Source organism: Phocoena phocoena, chromosome 8 (genome assembly GCF_963924675.1).
Source record: "Phocoena phocoena chromosome 8, mPhoPho1.1, whole genome shotgun sequence".
NCBI lineage: Eukaryota > Metazoa > Chordata > Mammalia > Artiodactyla > Phocoenidae > Phocoena > Phocoena phocoena.
The window spans coordinates 25972153-25992736 of NC_089226.1; the positions used below are offsets into that span (position 1 = coordinate 25972153).

Below are 20584 nucleotides of genomic sequence, written 5' to 3' on the forward strand. Positions count from 1 at the left end.
ATTAAAAGTACTTTAGATAGGATCAATAGCAGAATAACTGAGGCAGAAGAACGGATAAGTGACCTGGAAGATAAAGTAGTGGAAATAACTACTGCAGAGCAGAATAAAGAAAAAAGAATGAAAAGAACTGAGGACAGTCTCAGAGAGTTCTGGGACAACATTAAACACACCAACATTCGAATTATAGGGGTTCCAGAAGAAGAAGAAAAAAAGAAAGGGACTGAGAAAATATTTGAAGAGATTATAGTTGAAAACTTCCCTAATATGGGAAAGGAAATAGTTAATCAAGTCCAGGAAGCACAGAGAGTCCCATACAGGATAAATACAAGGAGAAATACGCCAAGACACATATTAATCAAACTATCAAAAATTAAATACAAAGAAAGCATATTAAAAGCAGCAAGGGAAAAACAACAAATAACACACAAGGGAATCCCCATAAGGTTAACAGCTGATCTCTCAGCAGAAACCCTACAAGCCAGAAGGGAGTGGCAGGACATACTGAAAGTGATGAAGGAGAAAAACCTGCAACCAAGACTACTCTACCCAGCAAGGATCTCATTCAGATTTGATGGAGAAATTAAAACCTTTACAGACAAGCAAAAGCTGAGAGAGTTCAGCACCACCAAACCAGCTTTACAACAAATGCTAAAGGAACTTCTCTAGATAAGAAATGCAAGAGAAGGAAACGACCTATAATAACGAACCCAAAACAATATAGAAAATGGGAATAGGAACATACATATCGATAATTACCTTAAATGTAAATGGACTAAATGCTCCCACCAAAAGACACAGATTGGCTGAATGGATACAAAAACAAGACCCTTATATATGCTGTCTACAAGAGACCCACCTCAGACCTAGAGACACGTACAGACTGAAAGTAAGGGGATGGAAAAAGATATTCCATGCAAATGGAAACCAAAAGAAAGCTGGAGTAGCAATTCTCATATCAGACAAAATAGACTTTAAAATAAGGACTATTAAAAGGGATAAAGAAGGACACTACATAATGATCAAAAGATCGATCCAAGAAGAAGATATAACAATTGTAAATATTTATGCACCCAACATAGGAGCACCTCAATACATAAGGCAAATACTAACAGCCATAAAAAGGGAGATCGACAGTAACACATTCATAGTAGGGGACTTTAACACCCCACTTTCAGCCATGGACAGATCATCCAAAATGAAAATAAATAAGGAAACACAAGCTTTAAATGATACATTAAACAAGATGGACTTAATTGATATTTATAGGACACTCCATCCAAAAACAAGAGAATGCACATTTTTCTCAAGTGCTCATGGAACATTCTCCAGGATAGATCATATCTTGGGTCACAAATCAAGCCTTGGTAAATTTAAGAAAATTGAAAGTGTATCAAGTATCTTTTCTGACCACAACGCCATGAGACTAGATATCAATTACAGGAAAAGATCTGTAAAATATACAAACACATGGAGGCTAAACAATACACTACTTAATAATGAAGTGATCACTGAAGAAATCAAAGAGGAAATAAAAAAATACCTAGAAACAAATGACAATGGAGATACAACGACCCAAAACCTATGGGATGCAGCAAAAGCAGTTCTAAGGGGGAAGTTTATAGCAATACAAGCCCACCTTAAGAAGCAGGAAACATCTCGAATAAACAGCCTAACCTTGCACCTCAAGCAATTAGAGAAAGAAGAACAAAAAAGCCCCAAAGCTAGCAGAAGGAAAGAAATCATAAAAATCAGATCAGAAATAAATGAAAAAGAAATGAAGGAAACGATAGCAAAGATCAATAAAACTAAAAGCTGGTTCTTTGAGAAGATAAACAAAATAGATAAACCACTAGCCAGACTCATCAAGAAAAAAAGGGAGAAGACTCAAATCAATAGAATTAGAAATGAGAAAGGAGAAGTAACAACTGACACTGCAGAAATAAAAAAAAAATCATGAGAGATTACTACAAGCAACTCTATGCCAATAAAATGGACAATCTGGAAGAAATGGACAAATTCTTAGAAATGCACAACCTGCCAAGACTGAATCAGGAAGAAATAGAAAATATGAACAGACCAATCACAAGCACTGAAATTGAAACTGTGATTAAAAATCTTCCAACAAACAAAAGCCCAGGACCAGATGGCTTCACAGGTGAATTCTATCAAACGTTTAGAGAAGAGCTAACACCTATCCTTCTCAAACTCTTCCAAAATATAGCAGAGGGAGGAACTCCCAAATTCCTTCTACGAGGCCACCATCACCTTGATACCAAAACCAGACAAGGATGTCACAAAGAAAGAAAACTACAGGCCAATATCACTGATGAACATAGATGCAAAAATCCTCAACAAAATACTAGCAAACAGAATCCAACAGCACATTAAAAGGATCATACACCATGATCAAGTGGGGTTTATTCCCGGAATGCAAGGATTCTTCAATATATGCAAATCTATCAATGTGATAAACCATATTAACAAATTGAAGGAGAAAAACCATATGATCATCTCAATAGATGCAGAGAAAGCTTTCGACAAAATTAAACACCCATTTATGATAAAATCCCTCCAGAAAGTAGGCATAGAGGGAACTTTCCTCAACATAATAAAGGCCATATATGACAAGCCCACAGCAAACATCATCCTCAATGGTGAAAAACTGAAAGCATTTCCACTAAGATCAGGAACAAGACAAGGTTGCCCACTCTCACCACTCTTATTCAACATAGTTTTGGAAGTTTTAGCCACAGCAATCAGAGAAGAAAAGGAAATAAAAGGAATCCAAATCGGAAAAGAAGAAGTAAAGCTGTCACTGTTTGCAGATGACATGATACTATACATAGAGAATCCTAAAGATGCTACCAGAAAACTACTTAGAGCTAATCAATGAATTTGGTAAAGTAGCAGGATACAAAATTAATGCACAGAAATCTCTGGCATTCCTATATACTAATGATGAAAAATATGAAAGTGAAATCAAGAAAACACTCCCATTTACCATTGCAACAAAAAGAATAAAATATCTAGGAATAAACCTACCTAAGGATACGAAAGACCTTTATGCAGAAAATTATAAGACACTGATGAAAGAAATTAAAGATGATATAAATAGATGGAGAGATATACCATGTTCTTGGATGGGAAGAATCAACATTGTGAAAATGACTCTACTACCCAAAGCAATCTACAGATTCAATGCAATCCCTATCAAACTACCACTGGCATTTTTCACAGAACTAGAACAAAAAATTTCACAATTTGTATGGAAACACAAAAGACCCCAAATAGCCAAAGCAATCATGAGAACGAAAAAAGGAGCTGGAGGAATCAGACTCCCTGACTTCAGACTATACTACAAAGCAACAGTAATCAAGACAGTATGGTACTGGCACAAAAACAGAAAGATAGATCAGTGGAACAGGATAGAAAGCCCAGCGATAAACCCACGCACATATGGACACCTTATCTTTGATAAAGGAGGCAGGAATGTACAGTGGAGAAAGGACAGCCTCTTCAATAAATGGGGCTGGGAAAACTGGACAGGTACAGGTAAAAGTATGAGATTAGATCACTCCCTAACACCATACACAAAAATAAGCTCAAAATGGATTAAAGACTTAAATGTAAGGCCAGAAACTATCAAACTCTTAGAGGAAAACATAGGAAGAACACTCTATGACATAAATCACAGCAAGATCCTTTCTGACCCACCTCCTAGAGTAATGGAAATAAAAACAAAAATAAACAAATGGGACCTAATGAAACTTCAAAGCTTTTGCACAGCAAAGGAAACCATAATCAAGACCAAAAGACAACCCTCAGAATGGGAGAAAACATTTGCAAATGAAGCAACTGACAAAGGATTAATCTCCAAAATTTACAAGCAGCTTATGCAGCTCAATAACAAAAAAACAAACAACCCCATCCAAAAATGGGCAGAAGACCTAAACAGACATTTCTCCAAAGAAGATATACAGAATGCCAACAAACACATGAAAGAATGCTCAACATCATTAATCATTAGAGAAATGCAAATCAAAACTACAATGAGATATCATCTCACACCAGTCAGAATGGCCATCATCAAAAAATCTAGAAACAATGAATGCTGGAGAGGGTGTGGAGAAAAGGGGACACTCTTGCACTGCTGGTGGGAATGTGAATTGGTTCAGCCACTATGGAGAACAGTATGGAGGTTCCTTAAAAAACTACAAATAGAATTACCATATGACCCAGCAATCCCACTACTGGGCATATACCCTGAGAAAACCAAAATTCAAAAAGAGTCATGTACCAAAATGTTCACTGCAGCTCTATTTACAATAGCCCGGAGATGGAAAGAACCTAAGCGCCCATCATCGGACGAATGGATAAAAAAGATGTGGCACATATACACAATGGAATATTACTCAGCCTTAAAAAGAAAGGAAATTGAGTTATTTGTAATGAGATGGATAGACCTAGAGTCATACAGAGAGAAGTAAGTCAGAAAGAAAAAGACAAATACCATATGCTAACACATATATATGGAATTTAAGGGAAAAAAATGTCATGAAGAACCTAGGGATAAGACAGGAATAAAGACGCAGACCTACTGGAGAACGGACTTGAGGATATGGGGAGGGGGAAGGGTGAGTTTTGACAGGGCGAGAGAGAGTCATAGACATATACACACTAACAAACGTAGTAAGGTAGATAGCTAGGGGGAAGCAGCCGCAAGGCACAGGGATATTAGCTCGGGGCTTTGGGACAGCCTGGAGGGGTGGGATGGGGAGAGTGGGAGGGAGGGAGGCGCAAGAGGGAAGACATATGGGAACATATGTATATGTATAGCTGATTCACTTTGTTATAAAGCAGAGACTAACACACCATTGTAAAGCAATTATACCCCAATAAAGATGTTTAAAAAAAAAAAGAAGAAGACAAGAGAAGAGAAAGGAAAGTTGTTTACAAGTCTGGTTACAGCCGTTGATGAGGTTCAGAGGGGAGGCTCTGGGGCCGTGGGCACCATGAACTGTGAGGCCCTGGGGCTGCTGCCACTCTCCGTGGAGGCTCAGCAAGTCCAAAGGACTTCTCCATGTTGGTGGCAGCAGCTCAGTGCCTGGACCCAGGACCCTCTGCTCGTTCAGTCTTCTTGCAGTCAGCCCTTCGCTCTGACAGCCATGTTCTCACAGGTCACATCGGGCAGCATGGGGACAGTTTACTGAGCTGTGCAGTCGTCCCCACTGCCGTGCTTCGGACCACTTCCATCACCCACTAAATGTCCCTCACGCACTTAGCTATCACTCCGTCCCCTCGCTCGCCCCTAACCACCAGGAACCCACTCTCTGACTATGTGGATCTACCTGTTCTGGACGTTTCTCCTCCGTTGTGTCACACCCTGTGTGTCCTTCTGTATCTGGCTTCTCTCACTGAGCATCGTGTTCTCAGGATGCATCCACGTGGCAGCGAGTGTCAGGGCTTCACCCCACTGCGTCGCCTAGTGATGTAAAGAAGACAAGAGAAGAGAAAGGAAAGTTGCTTGCAAGTCTGGTTACAGCCGCTGATGAGGTTCAGAGGGGAGGCTCTGGGGCCGTGGGCACCATGAACTGTGAGGCCCTGGGGCTGCTGCCACTCTCTGTGGAGGCTCAGCAAGTCCAAAGGACTTCTCCACGTTGGGGGCAGCAGCTCAGTGTCTGGACCCAGGACCCACTGCTCGTTCAGTCTTCCTGCAGTCAGCCCTTCATCCTGAGAGCGATGCTTTCAAAGGCTGCAATGGGGAACATGGGGACAGTTTACTGAGTTGTGCAGCAGTCATTACTGCCGTGCTGTGGACCACTTCCGTCACCTCAAAAATGTCCCTCACACCCTTAGCTATCAATCCGTCCTCTCGCTAGACCCTGACAACCAGGAATCCACTCTCTGAATATGTGGATCTACCTGTTCTGGACGATTCTCCTCAGTGATATCACACACTGTGTGTCTTTCGGTGTTATAAAAAAGTAAAAAATCATTGTCAAAGATAATCTCACTGCCACTATTTTGGTATATATTCTGGGTTTTCTCCTTCTGTATACATCCACTAATATACACATGAATATGTATATTTATATAAAAATGTATCTGCATATATTTATTTACAATGTACTCAAACTGTACTACAAATGCTGTCTTAGAAACTTTTTTCTTTAATATTATATTGTGGTTAAATTTTCATATCAATAAGTGTTGCTTTTTATATTTAAAATATTATTTCATGACAGTCTTGTGTTGAGATGTACTATAATTTTTTTAAAGATTATTTAGATGTGGACCATTTTTAATGTCTTTATTGAATTTGTTACAATAATACTTCTGTTTTATGTTTTGGTTTGTTGGCCTTGAGGCATGTGGGATCTTAGCTCCCCAACCAGGGATCAAACCCACACTCTCTGCACTGAAAGGCAAAGTCTTAACCACTGCACCACCAGGGAAGTCCCAAGATGTACTATAATTTATTTAAATGATCACTTATTGCTGGGCACTTGGGTTATATCCATACTTTTGCTATTATATACTAATATTTCTGCATGTATGTATACATGCATATGTTTTACTTTTTTTTTTTTTTTTTAATTTTTATTTATTTATTTTTGGCTGTGTTGGGTCTTCGTTTCTTTTCGCGGGCTTTCTCTAGTGGCGCGCGGGGGCCACTCTTCATCGCGGTGCGCGGGCCTCTCACTATCGCAGCCTCTCTTGTTGTGGAGCACAAGCTCCAGACGCGCAGGCTCAGTTGTTGTGGCTCACGGGCCCAGTTGCTCCGCGGCATGTGGGATCTTCCCGGACCAGGGCTCGAACCCGTGTCCCCTGCATCAGCAGGCAGATTCTCAACCACTGCGCCACCAGGGAAGCCCCTGTTTTACTTTTTAGAAATCGTTTATTTCCTGAAAGTGTTATTTCTGATTAGGGACTAAGCACGTTTCAAGCATTTTGATCCTTAAAAACAAATTCTGTAAAGTTTAAACATGAGTGTGACTCATACCATCTCCAACTCTGGAGAGTCTATTTTCAGCAAAGCAATCAGAATTATTCTGTTAAAATAAATCAGATTGCCACTGTGTTGAAACTATCCATTTTTCCAACTGCTTCCCATCTCATCTCACTCTAAAAGCCAAAGTCCTTGCTTCTCCATTAAGTTGTCCTCTGCTGCTCTCTAGCTGTGCTTGAGCTGCATAACAGACGTTCTACTTCTGGCCTTTGCTCCTTTACGTATTTCTGGAAAACTTGGGCTCTGCCCTCAGGGCTGAACTGGTATTCTCTCAGCAACATCTCCCCTCCCCACCCCTTACTAGCCCCTTTCCCATTACCTTCCTCCGCTCAACATTTTACCTCCTAATATACAATTTATGTATTCATTTATGTAGTTTGCTTATTAGCTTAATTTTACCCCCTACTGCCTTCACTAGAATGTCAGCTCCAAGAGGACAGAGATTTTTGCTTGTTTTGTTTTCCCAAGTATCCCCCTGCCTATAATAGTACTTGGCACATAGTAGATGTTCAAAACAGATTTGTTGAGTGAAAACATCAATGAATGTTTACTGACTATTTGAGTACTTTTTCCTTTTGTGAGTTAGTTATTCATGGCTTTGCTAGTTTTTCTATTGGGGGATTTGAATTTTTATTAGACCTATGACCCATATATATATGACCCATATATATATTGACAAAAACTATAATTATATTTATACATATATATGTGTATATGTATATATATTTCTCCCCCACCCCAGGCTTTTGAAGAGAAATTTAATAATGATACAGACATATGGCATCTGCAGTACACGTTCAGAAACCTGCTTTTTTTTTTTTAACTCAGCATAGTATCATTGAGTAACTCAGGCTGTTTTCTATAGCTATAGCTTATTTCTCTTGACTGCTGTAGTCTATCCTATGACTGTATCACATATTATTTAGCCATATCCGTATATTTAAATACTTAGATGTTTTCGAGTTTTTTTCTAAAGCTATTACAGGGAACTTCCCTGGTGGTCCAGTGGTTAAGACTTTACCTTCCAATGCAGCAGGTGAGGTTTCAATCCCTGATTGGGGATCTAAGATCCTACATGCCTCGCGGCCAAAAAAACAAAACATAAAACAGAAGCAATATAGTAACAAATTCAATAAAGACTTTAAAGTTGGTCCACATCATAAAAATATCTTTAAAAAATAAAGCTATTATAAATAATTATCCAGTGAATTATTATAGCATATACTCCTGGAATTGGTATCAGGGGTTTGAGGGACAGGCACATTTTGAATTTTATAAGACACTGCCAAATTTCTACTCATTATACTTTTTCAGCAATATGCTGAATATCTTCTCCTAAATGCCAGCCTTGAATTTTTGCCATTCTGGCTTGAAAGAGGTATGTTAAGTGCAACACTTTCATCATGTTTCTCTGGGCTTTGGAGCTCAAACCCAGGGAGAAGACTGGTATGGGATTAGTGGACGTGTGTTCAGTTCTATATTTCCATATGTAGAAATATATATTTCTATATTCAGTTCTGTATTTATAACATATTTTCAGAACTCAGTAATATCTTCTTTATCCAGGGATCCCACAGCGGGTAGTCTCAGCACCTCCCAAATATACCCTATAATTTCACAGTGATGGAACAATGTCTCTGAGTGAAGAAATAATAATAAAAAATTTCACTAAATCTTATATTTTGATTCCTGTCATGCATTTTTACTTTTATGTGTATATATTAGCAAATGTGATTGTTTCATTATCAACACAACATACGTGATGTAGCAAATATGATTAGTGTTATGGGGAGAAGTATTTTAGAAGGAAATCCACTCAAAATAGAAAAAAATGACAGCCGATGATATGGCATCAAGGAAAGAAAAACTAAAATGTAGACAGAGGTAAGTTATTAAATAGTAAAATAACAGACGTTTATCATGATGATTCTGAGTCATAAAGGAAAGATTTTGTTAAACATGTTATTCTCTAAGAAGACAGGGAAGTGGTCATTAGAGAAATATTTCAAAACATTATACCTTTTTTAGAATAGGCATTTGCAAGGTAAGATTAATCATATAGAAAAATCACATACGCAGATTTTTTTCTCCAACAAGGCCAAATAAAAGTGAACTATTACTACAGTTAGGGATTTCTGAGGTAGGTTTATCTTCTCAATAGTAAGAGTTAGTGAAAGAAGTAAGTATTGAGGCTTTTCTCCTTTTTAAAAAAAAAATATCATTTCCACATAGAAAAATGAAGTGCCACTTGCCTTTTAGCAATCAAAAAATCAGGATTAAAATTTAAAAATCAGGATTTAGAAGTGTACAATATGGTAAAATAGATTAAATAAGATAAAATAGATTCTATTTGGGAGAAGTGAAAACAGAAGCATAATTTATATCAACTTTGAAGCTTACACTAGGTAATTAATGCAAGCGAATAATATTTCCAATATTTCCAAACAAAGGAGCACAGTGTTGGGTGAAGCAGCTAGGATGTACAAGCCAGACACTTGGGTTCAAACTCTGACTCCCTCATGTGCTAGCTGTATGACTGGGGCAGAAGGCTCACATTCTTCTGGGCCTGTGTCCTCATCTGTAATACAAAGATAATAAAATGCTAATATTAAAAGTCTGAAAAAAAAAAAAAGTCTGTTGTGAGGAACAATTGAGATAAATGTGCAATGCACTTAAAATAAGGCCAGCCACATAGAAGTGCTCCAAAGATGTGAGTTATTATCAGTTAGTTGATATTATGAAAGGACACATTCAGTAGTACTTAGTCTAGTACAAAAGGCAGTGGGGAAACCAGCAGCTGGTATTGATCCAGGCTTCCAGATCATGCTAAACACTTCCATCTGAACAGTATTTAAAGTCTTCCAGGTGATCAAACTGGGATCTTTAATGTACAGATGATGAAGCTGCTCTGGAATACACTTACACTTATTCCTAGGCAGCAAAAAACTCTACCGAAATCCCAAAGATTTGGTACCATAGTTATAGGAAAAGATTTCCAAGGGTAACATATTCTGCACACCAGGTTTACAATCTGAAACATGAAAATGCAACAGATCAGTGAGAACTCCCACAGTTCAGGAGCTGGGGGAGGGGAGGAATGTTATGAGGACACACCAAGAATGGCAATGCTGAAAAACAACAGTGACAGAGGAAGCACAGGAACAGCAGTCAGAATGGAGAGGATTTCTTAAGGAAGCATAATATTTTCCCAGGACTCAAAAAAATTCACTAATTAAAAAATTGGTACTGAAAGTAACAGGATCAAACATCAATGGCCCTTATCACACTCAAAGGGTAGAAAAGTCTAGTTGCCTAGTATCAGTAAGTATGACACCTTAAGAGATTATTTCAATATGAAGAATAATGCTGAAATTTTTAAAAAGAGAGAGAAAGACCTATGTGATATTCATGTGGAGAATTGGTTTAAGATCTGTTATCTGGTAACTATAGGATATCAGCATGTTCATTTCACTGATATAGTATATCCTTCCGTATAAATTGTAGTTCCATCATTGTGTAAAATGAGCTGCACTTCAACAAGATCTTATTTTATTTATATGTGTGATTAGGTGCTAGAATAGTATTCAGATGAGAGAAAACTCACACTGAGTTTATTCAAGAATAGTGTAAGCAATCTACAACAATCACAAGAGCCAAGGCAATAGTAAATGACAGTGGAAAGCAACATTCCCTCTAAAATTCAGTATATATTCTACAAAGTTTCCACCAGTTAGTCTGGCTGAATGAGTTGGAAGGACAGTAAGACACTGAGCTAACTTTAATAGACAGGGACTACTATATAAAAAAGATAACCAGAAAGGACCTACTGTATAGCACAGAAAACTATACTCAGTACTTTGTGATAACCTATAAGGGAAAAGAATCTGAAAAAGTATATATATAAAATGGAATCACCTTGCTGTACACCTGAAACTAATAAAACATTGTAAATCCACTATAGTTCAATTTTTAAAAAGACAGGGAGCTGCTGTAGCTTATGTTGCTTCGAATCAAAGACAACACATGCTACTTAACAAGAATGCGTGCATATCATGGAAAAACATGCTCAACTGCAAGTTGATTTGAATTCCAATCATAGTCTAGTTTCTGTGACTCCGTATCTTAAGTTTTCTCATTTCTCTGGATCTTAAAGTAAGCATCTGGAAATGCAGGGGTGGATCACTAAACTGTTTCCAACTCTGATTCTATGACATGGTGTGCAATCAACACTCATGCTGGAAGTTGTGGCAGAGATGCTGCCACATTTATTTTGCCTCTTTGCGTCAAATGGAAATAGATATTTTTTCTTTCTTCCTCAGATACTCTTGCCATTGTGCCTGCCCCAATAACACAAACAATAAATTTAAATGTACAATATGAAATACAATAGCAGATTTGAATTTCAGTTGCTTAAAACTCAATCCTATGGTAAATTAAGAGTGATGTGTGCACAGAGCAAATGTAATACTTATTCCAAATAGATAAAAACTGGATTGATGTATGTTCTATCAATATATTTTCAAAAGCTAGTTGTCATGCCATGTGACAGAATGCCCTAAATCACTTGGTTTGAAAATCAAATGTCACTCCCAAAGTATAAGCCATATAGTGGGATTGCTGGGTGGTATGGTAGTTCTATTTTTAGTTTTTTAAGGAACTTCCATACTGTTCTCCATAGTGGCTGTATCAGTTTACATTCCCACCAACCCTGAGAAAACCATACTTCAAAAAGTGTCATGTACCACAATGTTGGTTGCAGCTCTATTTACAATAGCCAGGACACGGAAGCAACCTAAGTGTCCAAAAACGGATGAATGGAAGAACAATCTATGACATAAATCACAGCAAGATCCTTTCTGACCCACCTCCTAGAGTAATGGAAATAAAAACAAAAATAAACAAATGGGACCTAATGAAACTTCAAAGCTTTTGCACAGCAAAGGAAACCATAATCAAGACCAAAAGACAACCCTCAGAATGGGAGAAAACATTTGCAAATGAAGCAACTGACAAAGGATTAATCTCCAAAATTTACAAGCAGCTTATGCAGCTCAATAACAAAAAAACAAACAACCCCATCCAAAAATGGGCAGAAGACCTAAACAGACATTTCTCCAAAGAAGATATACAGAATGCCAACAAACACATGAAAGAATGCTCAACATCATTAATCATTAGAGAAATGCAAATCAAAACTACAATGAGATATCATCTCACACCAGTCAGAATGGCCATCATCAAAAAATCTAGAAACAATGAATGCTGGAGAGGGTGTGGAGAAAAGGGGACACTCTTGCACTGCTGGTGGGAATGTGAATTCAGCCACTATGGAGAACAGTATGGAGGTTCCTTAAAAAACTACAAATAGAATTACCATATGACCCAGCAATCCCACTACTGGGCATATACCCTGAGAAAACCAAAATTCAAAAAGAGTCATGTACCAAAATGTTCATTGCAGCTCCATTTACAATAGCCCGGAGATGGAAACAACCTAAGCGCCCATCATCGGATGAATGGATAAAAAAGATGTGGCACATATACACAATGGAATATTACTCAGCCTTAAAAAGAAATGAAATTGAGTTATTTGTAATGAGATGGATAGACCTAGAGTCTGTCATACAGAGTGAAGTAAGTCAGAAAGAAAAAGACAAATACCGTATGTTAACACATATATATGGAATTTAAGGGAAAAAAATGTCAAGAAGAACCTAGGGGTAAGACAGGAATAAAGACGCAGACCTACTGGAGAACGGACTTGAGGATATGGGGAGGGGGAAGGGTGAGTTTTGACAGGGCGAGAGAGAGTCATGGACATATACACACTAACAAATGTAGTAAGGTAGATAGCTAGGGGGAAGCAGCCGCAAGGCACAGGGATATTAGCTCGGGGCTTTGGGACAGCCTGGAGGGGTGGGATGGGGAGAGTGGGAGGGAGGGAGACGCAAGAGGGAAGACATATGGGAACATATGTATATGTATGGCTGATTCACTTTGTTATAAAGCAGAGACTAACACACCATTGTAAAGCAATTATACCCCAATAAAGATGATAAAAAAAAAAAAGAAGATGTGGCACACATATACAATGGAATATTACTCAGACATAAAAAGAAATGAAATTGAGTTATTTGTAGGGCAGTTGATGGACCTAGAGTCTGTCATACAGAGTGAAGTAAGTCAGAAAGAGAAAAACAAATACTGTATGCTAACATATCTGTATGGAATCTTAAAAGAAAAAAAGGTCTGAAGAACCTAAGGGCAGGACAGGAATAAAGATGCAGATGTAGAGAATGGACTTGAGGACACGGGGAGGGAGAAGGGTAAGATGGGACAAAGTGAAAGAGTGGTATGGACATACATATACTACCAAATGTAAAATAGATAGCTAGTGGGAAGCAGCTGCATAGCACAGGGAGATCAGCTTGGTGCTTTGTGTCCACCTAAAGGGGTGGGATACAGAGAGTGGGAGGGAGATGCAAGAGGGAGGAGATATGGGGATATATGTATAGGCAATTCACTTTGTTATCAAGCAGAAACACACACACACACACACACACACACACACACACACATACAAAAAGAATAAGCCACATAGTCTTCTGATATTACCTGCTCATGGTACTACTTTTTAAAAATCACTATTCCTTAATGATATTTAAACCATACTGAAGTATAAAGCTAATTTCAAAGCTATACCCTTGAATCATGGAAATAGTCAGTTATTATGAAATTTCTAAGCAAAACAGGATAAAATTTCCTTTCATCTCTATTTTGCAGAAATCATTGCTTCAACTGGGGGTGTAGTGTGGGATATCAGGACTGATGTCAGCAACTGTTTAAATAATCATTACAACATTCAAAGCAAGAAAATTCCAGTTTGCGTAAGTACATGTACTTATCAGTTTTCTTTTCTTCTCTCTGTGTTTATATACTGGTTTATGTGTGTGCTGGAAACAAGTTAACCTGCAAACAAGTGACGTCTAGAATTCTAATACACAATATATCCCATGGATCTAATCAACAGAGATATCCTTTTGCAAAGAAAAAGTTTGGAGACTAGAGGAAGTAAATTTATTAAAATGAGATGTATTAAAATAATTTTTCTTTTTGCTGTTTTAAAATCAGCACAAATTTCCATCAACAATTTTCATTTTAAATATTGAAACTATGATTATTGCATAATACTAACAATAAGGCAAGTTCAGAAACATGAAGAAAAAATATGGATGAGCTAATAAAAGGATTAACACACTTCCACAAAATTATTTTCTATTTTTGCACAATAAGCCAGAATATATAAACACCAGATATTTTTTAAAGGATTAAAATCAATCAGCCTCTAAAAAGTATACGGTTTCATAACATTCTTCTAATAAAAATTATAGAGTAGAAGACTCTATCGCCAGAATTCAAATCAAGAAATTCTAGAGGAGTGACCAAGATGGTAGGAGTAGGAGGACCCTGAGCTCACGTCCTCCCATACACACACCCAAATTACAACTATTTACAGAGAAACGATGAGAAAACACTGGAAGGCTAGCAGAAAACATCTTCTACAACTAAAGATATAAAGAAGGAACAACAACAGATGGGTAGGAGGGGCAGAGACCCAGTATAGTCAAGACCCACACCCCTGGGTGGGTTACTCACAAATGGCATGATAATTACAGTTGCAGAGGTTCTCCCCAAGGAGCTACTGGTCTGAGCCCCACATTGGGCTCCCCAGTGCAGGGGTTCTGCACCGGGAAGACAAGCCCCCAGAGCATTTGGCTTTGAAGGCCAGTGGGGCTTACTTTTGGGAGAGCCAGAGGACTGTGGGAAATAGGGAATCATTCTTAAAGTGTGCACACAAAATCTCACATGCTCTAGACCCAGGGCAGAAGCAGTAATTTGACAGGAACCTGGGGCAGACCCACCTGCTGATCTTGGAGAGCCTTCGAGAGAGGCAGGAGGCAACTAGAGCTCACCCTGGCAACTAGAGCTCACAGACAATGGTGGCAGCCATTGCAGGGAACTTGTTCTAACACACTGGTGCTGGTAAGCCCCATTTTAGAATCTTCCCTCTAGTACCAGCCCCAATCCCTCCCACCAGCCTGTTTGCACCAGAACTGGGACAACTCAGTCCAAGCAACTAGCTAGGCAGAGACATAGCCCCACCAAACAAGCAGGTTTGCTTCCTTAAAAGACGTCCTAATTCCACAACTGCCCTGTAACCCAGCAATGCTGACCAGAGGTCCCAGGATCAGGCCCCTCACACCAACGCACTAGCACTAGCCCTGGGACCCACAGGGCCCTGCAGCCAGAGACCTTGGGAACTGGCTCTGTCCACCAGTGGGCCGACACTAGTCCTAGGACCACCATCACTCACAGTGGGTAGGCACCAGACCCAGGACCCCCTGGGGCCCAGCCCCACCAACAAGTGGGCCAAAAAACTCCAGGACCCCAGCATCCTACAGTCCAAGACCCCAGGACCCAGCTTCATCCACTAGTGGGCTGGCACTATCCCAAGGATCTGATTTCACCTACCAGTGGGAGGGCATCAGCCTTGAAACTCCTTGGGTCCTGGCTGTGGTCAACAGCAGGCCAAGACCAGTTCCAAGACCTCTTGGAAGCCCAGCCATATTGGGATCCAGACCCTCTCACCAATGGGCCAACACCAGCTTTGGGACACCCTGAACACCACAGCCAGCTGTATCAGGAACTGGCCCCACCCTCAAGCAGATCAGCACTAGATCCAGGACACCCAACCATGCAACTATCAACTCTAGAACCTGGTTCCACCTACCAGTTGTCCAACACTAGCCCTGGTACACAACTGAGGTCCCAGAGTCAGCAGCCTTGTGACCTCTCCCCTCCAACCAGTGGTTGGCAGCCTGTGCACAAGGCAGGCCCTGGCAACCAACCAGACCAGTGCCAGCCATGCTCACCAGACAACCCACAGTAGTCAGCCCATTACAACAGAAGGACCCATGCAGGCCAAATAGGGGGCACCCCCTAGAGCATATAGAGCTGGTGATAAGAGAGGAGTGCATTGCTGGGATGCACAGGATGTGTCCTACAAAACATGACTCTTCTGAGGTTGGGAAATGTAACCAACCTACGAAATACACAAAAATAATAAATTAGGCAAAATGAGGTGACAGAGGAATATGTTCCAAATGAAGGAACAAGATAAAACCACAGAAGAACTAAGTGAAGTGGAAATAGGCAATCTACCAGATAAAAAGTTCAAGGTAGTGATTGTAAAGACTTTCAAAGAACTTGAGAAAAGATTAAATGAATAGAGTGAGAAATCAAAACTTTTTAACAGAGTTAGAAAATATGAAGAAGAACCAGAGATGAAGAATACAATAACTGCAATGCAAAATACACTAGAAGGAATCAACAGTAGATAGATAATAAGGAGGAACAGATCAGCAAGCTGGAAGACAGATAAGCTGAACAGAAAAAAGAAAAAAAATAGAAATGAGGTCAGTTTAAAAGACCTCTGAGACAACATCTAGCATACTGACATTCTCATTATAGGGGTCTCAAGGCAGAGAAGAGAGAGAGAAAGGAGCAGAGAACAGATTTAAAGTCATGATAGCTGAAAACTTCCCTAACCTGTAAAAGGAAACAGACACCCACGTCCAGAAGCACAGAGATTCCCAAACAGGATCAAGCCAAAGAGGACCACATTAAGGCACATTGTAATTAAAATGGCAAAAATTAAAGATAAAGAGAGAATAATTAAAAAGTAGCAAAGGAAAAGCAACAAGTTACATACAAGGGGAACTCCTGCAAGGCTATCGGCTGAATTTTTAGCAGAAATTCTGCAGGCCAGAAGGGAATGGCACCCCCAACATCGAAACAATGAACATAATGGCAATAAAAACATACATATCAATAATTACTTTAAATGTAAGTGGACTAAATGCTGCAATCAAAAGACATAAAGTGGCTGAATGAATACGTGTGCATATATATGCTACCTACAAGCAAACTCACTTCAGATCTAAACTCACTTCAGACACACACAGAACGTGAAGGGATGGAAAAAGTTACCACATGCAAATGTGTATCAAAAGAAAGCTAGGGTAGCAATAGTTATTTCAGACAAAATAGTCTTTAAAACAAAGACTGTAACAAGAGACAAAGAAGGATATTACATAATGATCAAGGAAGTGATCCAAGAAGATGTAAAAATTGGAAATATATATGTACCCAACATAGGAGAACCTAAATACATAAAACAAATATTAACAGGCACAAAAGGGGAAATTAACAGGAACATAATAAAATTAGGGGACTTTAACACCCCACGCACATCAATGGACAGATAATCCAGACAGAAAATCAATAAGGCCTAAAATGACACGTTAGAATAAAAGGCCTTAATAGATCTATATAGAACATTCCATCCAAAAGCAGCAGAATACACACTCTTTTCAAGTGCACATGGAGCATTCTCCAAGGTAGATAACATGCTAGGCCATGAAACAAGTCTCAGTAAATTTAAGAAAATTGAAATCATATCAAGCATCCTTTGCGACCATAACACTATGAGAGTAGAAGTCAGCTATAAGAGAAAAACTGCAAAAACACAAACATGGATGCTAAAAAATATGCTATTTAACAACCAATGCATCACTGAAGAAATCAAAGAAGAAAGAAGAAAAATACCTGGAGATAAATGAAATAAATGATCCAATATCTATGGAACACAGCAAAAGCAGTTATAAGAGGGAAGTGTATAGAAATACAACCGTACATCATGAAATAAGAAAAATCTCAAACAACCTAACCTTACACCTAAAGAACTAGAAAACAACAAACAAAAAACCCCTACATTAGTAGAAGAAAATAAATCATAAAGATCAGAGCAGAAATAAATGAAATAGAGCACAACAATAGAAAAGATAAATGATTCTTTGAAAAGATAAAATTGATAAACCTTTAGCAGACTCATCAAGAGAAAAAGAGGGCCCGAATCGATAAAATCAGAAATGGTGAAAAAGAAGTTACACTCAACACCACAAAAATACAAAACATCCTCAAAATGTAAACTCTCCCAAGATTTATCAGGAAGAAATAGAACATATGAACAGACTAATTACCAGTAATGAAATTAAATCAGGAAAAACAAAACAAAACAAAATGAACAAACAAAAACTCCCGATGTGTGCGGGCTGCCGGGCTGCCCCGAGCCGGCGGGGAGCCGGTCCGCTCCAGGCGGTCGGCGGCGGGAGCGAGGGAGCGGACATGGACTTCGACTCGTACCAGCACTATTTCTACGACTATGACTGCGGGGAGGATTTCTACCGCTCCACGGCGCCCAGCGAGGACATCTGGAAGAAATTCGAGCTGGTGCCGTCGCCCCCCACGTCGCCGCCCTGGGGCTCCGGTCCCGGCGCCGGGGGCCCGGCCCCCGGAATTGGTGCTCCAGAGCCGTGGCCCGGAGGGGGCGCCGGGGACGAGGCAGAATCCCGGGGTCACTCGAAAGCTTGGGGCAGGAACTACGCCTCCATCATCCGCCGTGACTGCATGTGGAGTGGCTTCTCGGCCCGGGAACGGCTGGAGAGAGCGGTGAGCGACCGGCTCGCTGCTGGCGCGCCCTGGGGGAACCCGCCCAAGGCGCCCACCGCCCTGGACTACGCTCCCAGCCTCGAAGCTGGCAACCCGGCGCCCGCTGCCCCCTGTCCGCTGGGCGAGCCCAAGACCCAGGCCTGCTCGGGGTCCAAGAGCCCAAGCGGCTTGGAGGGTGAAGAAATCGACGTTGTGACCGTGGAGAAGAGACAGTCCCTGGGTGTCCGGAAGCCGGTCACCATCACAGTGCAAGCAGACCCTTTGGACCCCTGCATGAAACACTTCCACATCTCCATCCATCAACAACAGCACAACTATGCCGCCCGTTTTCCTCCAGAAAGCTGCTCCCAAGGAGAGGCTCCAGGGCGAGGGCCCCAAGAAGAGGGTCTGGGGAGAGATGTACCAGAGAAAAAGGAAGATGAGGCAGATGAAGAAATTGTGAGCCCCCCGCCTGTAGAAAGAGAGCCTCCCCAGTCCTGCCACCCCAAACCTGTCAGTTCTGACACTGAGGACGTGACCAAGAGGAAGAACCACAACTTCCTGGAGCGCAAAAGACGAAATGACCTCCGTTTCAGGTTCTTGGCCCTGAGGGACCAGGTGCCCACCCTGGCCAGCTGCTCCAAGGTCCCCAAAGTAGTGATCCTGAGCAAGGCCTTGGAATACTTGCAAGCCCTAGTGGGGGCTGAGAAGAGGATGGCTACAGAGAAAAGGCAGCTCCGGTGTCGGCAGCAGCAACTGCAGAAAAGAATTGCATACCTCAGTGGCTACTAGCTGACCAAAAGCCCGACTGCTCTGTCTTAACAAAGACCCGAACTTATCATTTAACCTCTCCTATCCCCCATAGGAATTTGCACATTTTGGTTCCAGTGGGACAGCCTGGACAGTAGATCCCAGAATGCATTGCAGCCGGAGCACACGCAAGAAGGGCTTGCATTCTTGGAAACCTTGCAGCCCCACTCTCCCTCTGCCCTGACTCATGGGAGCGCTGTGGCTTCTCTGACGCCTTTGGCTTCTCAGGCAGACAGCTGACTGAGGAGCCTTGGGGTCTGCCTAGCTCACTAGCTCCGAAGAAAAGCCCGACAGATGCTATGCAACAGGTGGTGGACGTTGTCGGGGGGCTCCAGCCTGCATGAAATCTCACACTCCCGATGAGCTTTAGGCTGGGAAAGGATGCTCCCACTGGTGTCTCTGGGGTGACGCTGGGACAGCTGGGCCTGGACACTCTCCCTGAGGCTCCTTTTTCCAGGAGACATACAAGCTGTCTTGGGTGAAGATGAGCTCGCAGACTTAATCAGCAGGGACCATTACCTCACTGTCAGACACTTTACAGTAGCTGAGGAGTTGGACACCTTCAATATATATATTCTGATGTTAAATGACACCCCTCCTCCCACCACTCTCCAGGCTGTGATCTTGAGAACATTTAAAGAACTTGGGCTCTAGATTCTTTGTCTAAAAGCCCCCTGGGTCCTTTCCTCTGAAGGCAGAGACCATTCAGTCCTCACCAGGGAATTTTTTGTTTCCTTCTGCTTTTGTTATGCAATGGGCTCTAAGGCACCCCCTTTCCCACAGGTCAGAAATATTTCCCCAGGACACAGGGCAAAGTGTCCCACACTGTGGCCTGGGGAAGGCTTGGAGTCCTGGCTGTAAACCTGTTCCCTGCCCAGGTGTTTTCCATCTTAGAATTTTCTCAAAGCAGATGTCAGGCACCTGAGGAGGGAGGACTGTACCGCTTCCTCTTTCCCTCCTCCCTCTCGTCTCAATCCCTGACTGGTAAGTTTGAAGTTCTACTAGGACCATGCAAACCTGTCCTTCTCATGCAACTCCAAGGAGCTTGCTGGCTCTGCAGCCACCCTTGGCCTCCTGCCAGCTTGACATGAGTCAGATCCTTTTCCCAGAATCTGGGCCTTACTGCAGTTCTTACTGGGAGAGCTGCTGGGATGCATCCAGTGCTCTGGAAGGCAGACTAGCTTCCTGGTGGGTTTTTAAGGGGCTTCCAGGAGC

General features: G+C 41.0%; 1 pseudogene; it reads left to right on the plus strand.

The window, feature by feature from the left end:
• Window positions 1-18172: 18172 nt before the first annotated feature.
• LOC136127464 (protein L-Myc pseudogene) lies at window positions 18173-19351 on the plus strand (annotated as a pseudogene).
• Window positions 19352-20584: the final 1233 nt, after the last annotated feature.